Raw genomic sequence first — 11,679 nt, 5'->3', positions numbered from 1 at the left:
TTTGACATTTTAGCCATACTATAGCCTTGCCTTTTCGGTCATTTTTCAACATGCATTTTTTGGCTTATTTTGGTAGTTTTGCAAAATTCTATGCTATGGCATGTATTGTACGCTATTTTATGCTGTTTTGAGGTGTTTTCAGCTGTATTTGGGACATGCCACTTTTTGACATTTTAGCCATACTATAGCCTTGCCTTTTCGGTCATTTTTTCAACATGCATTATTGAGCTTTTTTTGGTAGATTTTGCAAAATTCGATGCTATGGCGTGTCTTAGCACGCTATTTCATGCTGTTTTGATGTGTTTTCAGCTGTTTTGGGACATGCCACTTTTTGACATTTTAGCCATACTATAGCCTTGCCTTTTCGGTCATTTTTTCAACATGCATTTTTTGGCTTATTTTGGTAGTTTTTGCAAAATTCTATGCTATGGCATGTATTGGCACGCTATTTTATGCTGTTTTGAGGTGTTTTCAGCTGTTTTTGGGACATGCCCCTTTTTGACATTTTAGCCATACTATAGCCTTGCCTTTTCGGTCATTTTTTCAACATGCATTTTTTTGCTTATTTTGGTAGTTTTTGCAAAATTCTATGCTATGGCATGTATTGTACGCTTATTTTATGCTGTTTTGAGGTGTTTTCAGCTGTTTTTGGGACATGCCACTTTTGACATTTTAGCCATACTATAGCCTTGCCTTTTCGGTCAGTTTTTCAACATGCATTATTGAGCTTATTTTGGTAGTTTTTGCAAAATTCTATGCTATGGCGTGTCTTAGTACGCTATTTCATGCTGTTTTGATGTGTTTTCAGCTGTTTTTGGGACATGCCACTTTTTGACATTTTAGCCATACTATAGCCTTGTCTTTTCGGTCATTTTTTCAACATGCATTTTTTGGCTTATTTTGGTAGTTTTTCAAAATTCTATGCTATGGCGTGTATTGTACGCTATTTTATGCTGTTTTGAGGTGTTTTCAGCTGTTTTTGGGACATGCCCTTTTTGACATTTTAGCCATACTATAGCCTTGCCTTTTCGGTCATTTTTCAACCTGCATTTTTTTTGCTTATTTTGGTAGTTTTTGCAAAATTCTATGCTATGGCATGTATTGGCACGCTATTTTATGCTGTTTTGAGGTGTTTTCAGCTGTTTTTGGGACATGCCACTTTTGACATTTTAGCCATACTATAGCCTTGCCTTTTCGGTCATTTTTCAACATGCATTTTTTGGCTTATTTTGGTAGTTTTGCAAAATTCTATGCTATGGCATGTATTGTACGCTATTTTATGCTGTTTTGAGGTGTTTTCAGCTGTTTTTGGGACATGCCCCTTTTTGACATTTTAGCCATACTATAGCCTTGCCTTTTCGGTCATTTTTTCAACATGCATTTTTTGGCTTATTTTGGTAGTTTTTGCAAAATTCTATGCTATGGCGTGTCTTAGTACGCTATTTCATGCTGTTTTGATGTGTTTTCAGCTGTTTTTGGGACATGCCCCTTTTTGACATTTTAGCCATACTATAGCCTTGCCTTTTCAGTCATTTTTTCAACATGCATTTTTGGCTTATTTTGGTAGTTTTGCAAAATTCTATGCTATGGCATGTATTGTACGCTTATTTTATGCTGTTTTGAGGTGTTTTCAGCTGTTTTTGGGACATGCCCTTTTGACATTTTAGCCATACTATAGCCTTGCCTTTTCGGTCATTTTTTCAACATGCATTTTTGGCTTATTTTGGTAGTTTTGCAAAATTCTATGCTATGGCATGTATTGGCACGCTATTTTATGCTGTTTTGAGGTGTTTTCAGCTGTTTTTGGGACATGCCCCTTTTTGACATTTTAGCCATACTATAGCCTTGCCTTTTCGGTCATTTTTCAACATGCATTTTTTGCTTATTTTGGTAGTTTTTGCAAAATTCTATGCTATGGCATGTATTGGCACGCTATTTTATGCTGTTTTGAGGTGTTTTCAGCTGTTTTTGGGACATGCCCCTTTTTGACATTTTAGCCATACTATAGCCTTGCCTTTTCGGTCATTTTTTCAACATGCATTTTTTTGCTTATTTTGGTAGTTTTTGCAAAATTCTATGCTATGGCATGTATTGGCACGCTATTTTATGCTGTTTTGAGGTGTTTTCAGCTGTTTTTGGGACATGCCCCTTTTTGACATTTTAGCCATACTATAGCCTTGCCTTTTCGGCCATTTTTCAACATGCATTTTTGGCTTATTTTGGTAGTTTTGCAAAATTCTATGCTATGGCATGTATTGGCACGCTATTTTATGCTGTTTTGAGGTGTTTTCAGCTGTATTTGGGACATGCCCCTTTTTGACATTTTAGCCATACTATAGCCTTGCCTTTTCGGTCATTTTTCAACATGCATTTTTTTGCTTATTTTGGTATTTTTCGCAAAATTCTATGCTATGGCATGTATTGGCACGCTATTTTATGCTGTTTTGAGGTGTTTTCAGCTGTTTTTGGGACATGCCCCTTTTTGACATTTTAGCCATACTATAGCCTTGCCTTTTCGGTCAGTTTTTCAACATGCATTTTTGAGCTTTTTTGGTAGTTTTGCAAAATTCTATGCTATGGCGTGTCTTGGCACGCTATTTCATGCTGTTTTGATGTGTTTTCAGCTGTTTTTGGGACATGCCACTTTTTGACATTTTAGCCATACTATAGCCTTGCCTTTTCGGTCATTTTTTCAACATGCATTTTTTTGCTTATTTTGGTAGTTTTTGCAAAATTCGATGCTATGGCATGTATTGTACGCTATTTTATGCTGTTTTGAGGTGTTTTCAGCTGTTTTTGGGACATGCCTTTTTGACATTTTAGCCATACTATAGCCTTGCCTTTTCGGTCATTTTTTCAACATGCATTTTTTGGCTTATTTTGGTAGTTTTTGCAAAATTCTATGCTATGGCATGTATTGTCACGCTATTTTATGCTGTTTTGAGGTGTTTTCAGCTGTATTTGGGACATGCCCCTTTTTGACATTTTAGCCATACTATAGCCTTGCCTTTTCGGTCATTTTTCAACATGCATTATGTTCATGTTTTTGGTAGTTTTGCAAGATTCTTTGCTATGGCATGTCTTGTACGCTATTTTATGCTGTTTTTAAGTGTTTTCAGCTGTTTTTGGGACATGCCACTTTTTGACATTTTAGCCATACTATAGCCTTGCCTTTTCGGTCATTTTTCAACATGCATTTTTGGCTTATTTTGGTAGTTTTGCAAAATTCTATGCTATGGCGTGTATTGGTACGCTTATTTTATGCTGTTTTGATGTGTTTTCAGCTGTTTTTGGGACATGCCCTTTTTGACATTTTAGCCATACTATAGCCTTGCCTTTTCGGTCATTTTTCAACATGCATTATTGAGCTTATTTTGGTAGATTTTGCAAAATTGATGCTATGGCGTGTCTTAGCACGCTATTTCATGCTGTTTTGATGTGTTTTCAGCTGTTTTTGGGACATGCCACTTTTGACATTTTAGCCATACTATAGCCTTGCCTTTTCGGTCATTTTTCAACATGCATTTTTTGGCTTATTTTGGTAGTTTTTGCAAAATTCTATGCTATGGCATGTATTGGCACGCTATTTTATGCTGTTTTGAGGTGTTTTCAGCTGTTTTTGGGATATGCCCCTTTTTGACATTTTAGCCATACTATAGCCTTGCCTTTTCGGTCATTTTTCAACATGCATTATGTTCATGTTTTTGGTAGTTTTGCAAGATTCTTTGCTATGGCATGTCTTGTACGCTATTTTATGCTGTTTTTAAGTGTTTTCAGCTGTTTTTGGGACATGCCTTTTTGACATTTTAGCCATACTATAGCCTTGCCTTTTCGGTCAGTTTTTCAACATGCATTATTGAGCTTATTTTGGTAGTTTTGCAAAATTCTATGCTATGGCGTGTCTTAGTACGCTATTTCATGCTGTTTTGATGTGTTTTCAGCTGTTTTTGGGACATGCCACTTTTTGACATTTTAGCCATACTATAGCCTTGTCTTTTCGGTCATTTTTTCAACATGCATTTTTGGCTTATTTTTGTAGTTTTTTGAAAATTCTATGCTTTGGCGTGTATTAGCACGCTATTTTATGCTGTTTTGAGGTGTTTTCAGCTGTATTTGGGACATGCCCCTTTTTGACATTTTAGCCATACTATAGCCTTGCCTTTTCGGTCAGTTTTTCAACATGCATTTTTTTGCTTATTTTGGTAGTTTTTGCAAAATTCGATGCTATGGCATGTATTGTCACGCTATTTTATGCTGTTTTGAGGTGTTTTCAGCTGTTTTTGGGACATGCCCGTTTTTGACATTTTAGCCATACTATAGCCTTGCCTTTTCGGTCAGTTTTTCAACATGCATTATCTAGCTTTTTTTGGTAGTTTTTGCAAAATTCGATGCTATGGCATGTCTTAGTACGCTTATTTCATGCTGTTTTGATGTGTTTTCAGCTGTTTTTGGGACATGCCACTTTTGACATTTTAGCCATACTATAGCCTTGCCTTTTCGGTCATTTTTCAACATGCATTTTTGGCTTATTTTGGTAGTTTTGCAAAATTCTATGCTATGGCATGTATTGTACGCTTATTTTATGCTGTTTTGAGGTCTTTTCAGCTGTTTTTGGGACATGCCCTTTTTGACATTTTAGCCATACTATAGCCTTGCCTTTTCGGTCATTTTTTCAACATGCATTTTTGGCTTATTTTGGTAGTTTTTGCAAAATTCTATGCTATGGCATGTATTGGCACGCTATTTTATGCTGTTTTGAGGTGTTTTCAGCTGTATTTGGGACATGCCCCTTTTTGACATTTTAGCCATACTATAGCCTTGCCTTTTCGGTCATTTTTTCAACATGCATTTTTTGGCTTATTTTGGTAGTTTTTGCAAAATTCTATGCTATGGCATGTATTGGCACGCTATTTTATGCTGTTTTGAGGTGTTTTCAGCTGTATTTGGGACATGCCCCTTTTTGACATTTTAGCCATACTATAGCCTTGCCTTTTCGGTCATTTCTTCAACATGCATTTTTTGGCTTATTTTGGTAGTTTTTGCAAAATTCTATGCTATGGCGTGTCTTAGTACGCTATTTCATGCTGTTTTGATGTGTTTTCAGCTGTTTTTGGGACATGCCACTTTTGACATTTTAGCCATACTATAGCCTTGTCTTTTAGGTCATTTTTTCAACATGCATTTTTGGCTTGTTTTGGTAGTTTTTGCAAAATTCTATGCTATGGCGTGTATTGGCACGCTATTTTATGCTGTTTTGAGGTGTTTTCAGCTGTATTTGGGACATGCCCCTTTTTGACATTTTAGCCATACTATAGCCTTGCCTTTTCGGTCATTTTTTCAACATGCATTTTTTTGCTTATTTTGGTAGTTTTTGCAAAATTCGATGCTATGGCATGTATTGTCACGCTATTTTATGCTGTTTTGAGGTGTTTTCAGCTGTTTTTGGGACATGCCGTTTTGACATTTTAGCCATACTATAGCCTTGCCTTTTCGGTCAGTTTTTCAACATGCATTATCTAGCTTTTTTGGTAGTTTTGCAAAATTGATGCTATGGCGTGTCTTAGTACGCTATTTCATGCTGTTTTGATGTGTTTTCAGCTGTTTTTGGGACATGCCACTTTTTGACATTTTAGCCATACTATAGCCTTGCCTTTTCGGTCATTTTTTCAACATGCATTTTTTGGCTTATTTTGGTAGTTTTTGCAAAATTCTATGCTATGGCATGTATTGGCACGCTATTTTATGCTGTTTTGAGGTGTTTTCAGCTGTTTTTGGGACATGCCCCTTTTTGACATTTTAGCCATACTATAGCCTTGCCTTTTCGGTCATTTTTTCAACATGCATTTTTTGGCTTATTTTGGTAGTTTTTGCAAAATTCTATGCTATGGCATGTATTGGCACGCTATTTTATGCTGTTTTGAGGTGTTTTCAGCTGTATTTGGGACATGCCCCTTTTTGACATTTTAGCCATACTATAGCCTTGCCTTTTCGGTCATTTTTTCAACATGCATTATGTTCATGTTTTTGGTAGTTTTTGCAAGATTCTTTGCTATGGCATGTCTTGGCACGCTATTTTATGCTGTTTTTAAGTGTTTTCAGCTGTTTTTGGGACATGCCCCTTTTTGACATTTTAGCCATACTATAGCCTTGCCTTTTCGGTCATTTTTTCAACATGCATTTTTTGGCTTATTTTGGTAGTTTTTGCAAAATTCTATGCTATGGCGTGTATTGGCACGCTATTTTATGCTGTTTTGATGTGTTTTCAGCTGTTTTTGGGACATGCCCCTTTTTGAAATTTTAGCCATACTATAGCCTTGCCTTTTCGGTCATTTTTTCAACATGCATTATTGAGCTTTTTTTGGTAGATTTTGCAAAATTCGATGCTATGGCGTGTCTTAGTACGCTATTTCATGCTGTTTTGATGTGTTTTCAGCTGTTTTTGGGACATGCCACTTTTTGACATTTTAGCCATACTATAGCCTTGCCTTTTCGGTCATTTTTTCAACATGCATTTTTTGGCTTATTTTGGTAGTTTTTCAAAATTCTATGCTATGGCGTGTATTGGCACACTATTTTATGCTGTTTTGAGGTGTTTTCAGCTGTATTTGGGACATGCCCCTTTTTGACATTTTAGCCATACTATAGCCTTGCCTTTTCGGTCATTTTTTCAACATGCATTATGTTCATGTTTTTGGTAGTTTTTGCAAGATTCTTTGCTATGGCATGTCTTGGCACGCTATTTTATGCTGTTTTTAAGTGTTTTTAGCTGTTTTTGGGACATGCCCCTTTTTGACATTTTAGCCATACTATAGCCTTGCCTTTTCGGTCAGTTTTTCAACATGCATTATTGAGCTTTTTTTGGTAGTTTTTGCAAAATTCTATGCTATGGCGTGTCTTAATGCACGCTATTTCATGCTGTTTTGATGTGTTTTCAGCTGTTTTTGGGACATGCCACTTTTTGACATTTTAGCCATACTATAGCCTTGTCTTTTCGGTCATTTTTTCAACATGCATTTTTTGGCTTATTTTGGTAGTTTTTGCAAAATTCTATGCTATGGCGTGTATTGGCACGCTATTTTATGCTGTTTTGAGGTGTTTTCAGCTGTATTTGGGACATGCCCCTTTTTGACATTTTAGCCATACTATAGCCTTGCCTTTTCGGTCAGTTTTTCAACATGCATTTTTTTGCTTATTTTTGTAGTTTTTGCAAAATTCTATGCTATGGCATGTATTGTCACGCTATTTCATGCTGTTTTGAGGTGTTTTCAGCTGTTTTTGGGACATGCCCCTTTTTGACATTTTAGCCATACTATAGCCTTGCCTTTTCGGTCAGTTTTTCAACATGCATTTTTTTGCTTATTTTGGTAGTTTTTGCAAAATTCTATACTATGGCGTGTATTGGCACGCTATTTTATGCTGTTTTGAGGTGTTTTCAGCTGTATTTGGGACATGCCCTTTTGACATTTTAGCCATACTATAGCCTTGCCTTTTCGGTCATTTTTTCAACATGCATTATTGAGCTTTTTTGGTAGTTTTGCAAAATTCTATGCTATGGCGTGTCTTAGTACGCTATTTCATGCTGTTTTGATGTGTTTTCAGCTGTTTTTGGGACATGCCACTTTTTGACATTTTAGCCATACTATAGCCTTGTCTTTTCGGTCATTTTTTCAACATGCATTTTTTGGCTTATTTTGGTAGTTTTTGCAAAATTCTATGCTATGGCGTGTATTGGCACGCTATTTTATGCTGTTTTGAGGTGTTTTCAGCTGTATTTGGGACATGCCCCTTTTTGACATTTTAGACATACTATAGCCTTGCCTTTTCGGTCAGTTTTTCAACATGCATTTTTTTGCTTATTTTTGTAGTTTTTGCAAAATTCTATGCTATGGCATGTATTGTCACGCTATTTCATGCTGTTTTGAGGTGTTTTCAGCTGTTTTTGGGACATGCCCCTTTTTGACATTTTAGCCATACTATTGCCTTGCCTTTTCGGTCAGTTTTTCAACATGCATTTTTTGCTTATTTTGGTAGTTTTGCAAAATTCTATACTATGGCGTGTATTGGCACGCTTATTTTATGCTGTTTTGAGGTGTTTTCAGCTGTATTTGGGACATGCCCTTTTTGACATTTTAGCCATACTATAGCCTTGCCTTTTCGGTCAGTTTTTCAACATGCATTATTGAGCTTTTTTGGTAGTTTTGCAAAATTCTATGCTATGGCGTGTCTTCACGCTATTTCATGCTGTTTTGATGTGTTTTCAGCTGTTTTTGGGACATGCCACTTTTTGACATTTTAGCCATACTATAGCCTTGTCTTTTCGGTCAGTTTTTCAACATGCATTTTTGGCTTATTTTGGTAGTTTTGCAAAATTCTATGCTATGGCGTGTATTGGCACGCTATTTTATGCTGTTTTGAGGTGTTTTCAGCTGTTTTTGGGACATGCCCCTTTTTGACATTTTAGCCATACTATAGCCTTGCCTTTTCGGTCAGTTTTTCAACATGCATTTTTTTGCTTATTTTGGTAGTTTTTGCAAAATTCTATGCTATGGCGTGTCTTAGTACGCTATTTCATGCTGTTTTGATGTGTTTTTAGCTGTTTTTGGGACATGCCCTTTTTTGACATTTTAGCCATACTATAGCCTTGCCTTTCGGTCATTTTTTCAACATGCATTATTTTGCTGATTTTGGTAGTTTTTGCAAAATTCTATGCTATGGCATGTATTGGCACGCTATTTTATGCTGTTTTGATGTGTTTTCAGCTGTTTTTGGGACATGCCCTTTTTGACATTTTAGCCATACTATAGCCTTGCCTTTTCGGTCATTTTTTCAACATGCATTTTTGGCTTATTTTGGTAGTTTTGCAAAATTCTATGCTATGGCGTGTATTGGCACGCTTATTTTATGCTGTTTTGAGGTGTTTTCAGCTGTATTTGGGACATGCCCCTTTTTGACATTTTAGCCATACTATAGCCTTGCCTTTTCGGTCATTTTTTCAACATGCATTATTGAGCTTTTTTTGGTAGTTTTTGCAAAATTCGATGCTATGGCGTGTCTTAGTACGCTATTTCATGCTGTTTTGATGTGTTTTCAGCTGTTTTTGGGACATGCCACTTTTTGACATTTTAGCCATACTATAGCCTTGCCTTTTCGGTCATTTTTTCAACATGCACTATGTTTGTGTTTTTGGTAGTTTTTGCAAGATTCTTTGCTATGGCATGTCTTGGCACGCTATTTTATGCTGTTTTGAGGTGTTTTCAGCTGTATTTGGGACATGCTCCTTTTTGACATTTTAGCCATACTATAGCCTTGCCTTTTCAGTCATTTTTTCAACATGCATTTTTTTGCTTATTTTTGTAGTTTTTGCAAAATTCTATGCTATGGCGTGTATTGGCACGCTATTTGATGCTGTTCTGATGTGTTTTCAGCTGTATTTGGGACATGCTCCTTTTTGACATTTTAGCCATATTATAGCCTTGCCTTTTCGGTCATTTTTTCAACATGCATTATGTTTGTGTTTTGGTAGTTTTTGCAAGATTCTTTGCTATGGCATGTCTTGGCAGAGTATTTTATGCTGTTTTTAAGTTTTTTTAGCTGTTTTTGGGACATGCCCCTTTTTGACATTTTAGCCATACTATAGCCTTGCCTTTTCGGTCATTTTTTCAACATGCATTATGTTCGTGTTTTTGGTAGTTTTTGCAAGATTCTTTGCTATGGCATGTCTTGGCAGAGTATTTTATGCTGTTTTTAAGTGTTTTTTGCTGTTTTTGAGACATGCCATTTTTTGACATTTTAGTCATACTATAGCCTTGCCTTTTCGTTCATTTTTTCAACATGCATTATTTTGCTTTTTTGGGTAGTTTTTGCAAAATTCTATGCTATGGCATGTATTGGCACGCTATTTTATGCTGTTTTGAGGTGTTTTCAGCTGTATTTGGGACATGCTCCTTTTTGACATTTTAGTGATACTATAGCCTTGCCTTTTCGGTCATTTTTTCAACATGCATTTTTTGGCTTATTTTGGTAGTTTTTGCAAAATTCTATGCTATGGCGTGTATTGGCACGCTATTATATGCTGTTTTGAGGTGTTTTCAGCTGTTTTTGGGACATGCCCCTTTTTGACATTTTAGCCATACTATAGCCTTGCCTTTTTGGTCAGTTTTTCAACATGCATTTTTTTGCTTATTTTGGTAGTTTTTGCAAAATTCTATGCTATGGCGTGTATTGGCACGCTATTATATGCTGTTTTGAGGTGTTTTCAGCTGTTTTTGGGACATGCTCCTTTTTGACATTTTAGCTACACTATAGCCTTGCCTTTTTGGTCATTTTTTCAACATGCATTATTGAGCTTTTTTTGGTAGTTTTTTCAAAATTCTATGCTATGGCATGTCTTGGCAGAGTATTTTATGCTGTTTTTAATTGTTTTCAGCTGTTTTTGGGACATGCTCCTTTTTGACATTTTAGCCATACTATAGCCTTGCCTTTTCGGTGAGTTTTTCAACATGCATTATGTTCATGTTGTTGGTAGTTTTTGCAAAATTCTATGCTATGGCATGTCTTGGCAGAGTATTTTATGCTGTTTTTAAGTGTTTTTAGCTGTTTTTGGGACATGCCCCTTTTTGACATTTTAGCCATAGCCTTGCCTTTTCGGTCAGTTTTTCAACATGCATTATTGAGCTGTTTGTGGTAGATTTTGCAAAATTCGATGCTATGGCGTGTCTTAGTACGCTATTTCATGCTGTTTTGATGTGTTTTCAGCTGTTTTTGGGACATGCCACTTTTTGACATTTTAGCCATACTATAGCCTTGCCTTTTCGGTCATTTTTTCAACATGCATTATGTTCGTGTTTTTGGTAGTTTTTGCAAGATTCTTTGCTATGGCATGTCTTGGCAGAGTATTTTATGCTGTTTTTAAGTGTTTTTAGCTGTTTTTGGGACATGCCATTTTTTGACATTTTAGCTATACTATAGCCTTGCCTTTTCGGTCATTTTTTCAACATGCATTATTTTGCTTTTTTGGGTAGTTTTTGCAAAATTCTATGCTATGGCATGTATTGGCACGCTATTTTATGCTGTTTTGAGGTGTTTTCAGCTGTTTTTGGGACATGCCCCTTTTTGACATTTTAGCCATACTATAGCCTTGCCTTTTCGGTGAGTTTTTCAACATGCATTATGTTCATGTTGTTGGTAGTTTTTGCAAAATTCTATGCTATGGCGTGTATTGGCACGCTATTTTATGCTGTTTAGAGGTGTTTTCAGCTGTATTTGGGACATGCTCCTTTTGACATTTTAGCCATATTATAGCCTTGCCTTTTCGGTCATTTTTTCAACATGCATTATGTTTGTGTTTTTGGTAGTTTTTGCAAGATTCTTTGCTATGGCATGTCTTGGCAGAGTATTTTATGCTGTTTTTAAGTGTTTTTAGCTGTTTTTGGGACATGCCATTTTTTGACATTTTAGCCATACTATAGCCTTGCCTTTTCGGTCATTTTTTCAACATGCATTATTTAGCTTATTTTGGTAGTTTTGCAAAATTCTATGCTATGGCATGTATTGTACGCTATTTTATGCTGTTTTGAGGTGTTTTCAGCTGTTTTTGGGACATGCCCCTTTTTGACATTTTAGCCATACTATAGCCTTGCCTTTTCGGTCAGTTTTTCAACATGCATTATTGAGCTTTTT

Source organism: Plectropomus leopardus, chromosome 15, assembly GCF_026936395.1.
Source record: "Plectropomus leopardus strain MGB_pleo_1.0 chromosome 15, ASM2693639v1, whole genome shotgun sequence".
Classification (NCBI taxonomy): domain Eukaryota; kingdom Metazoa; phylum Chordata; class Actinopteri; order Perciformes; family Serranidae; genus Plectropomus; species Plectropomus leopardus.
Note: the sequence above shows the minus strand (reverse complement) of the source record.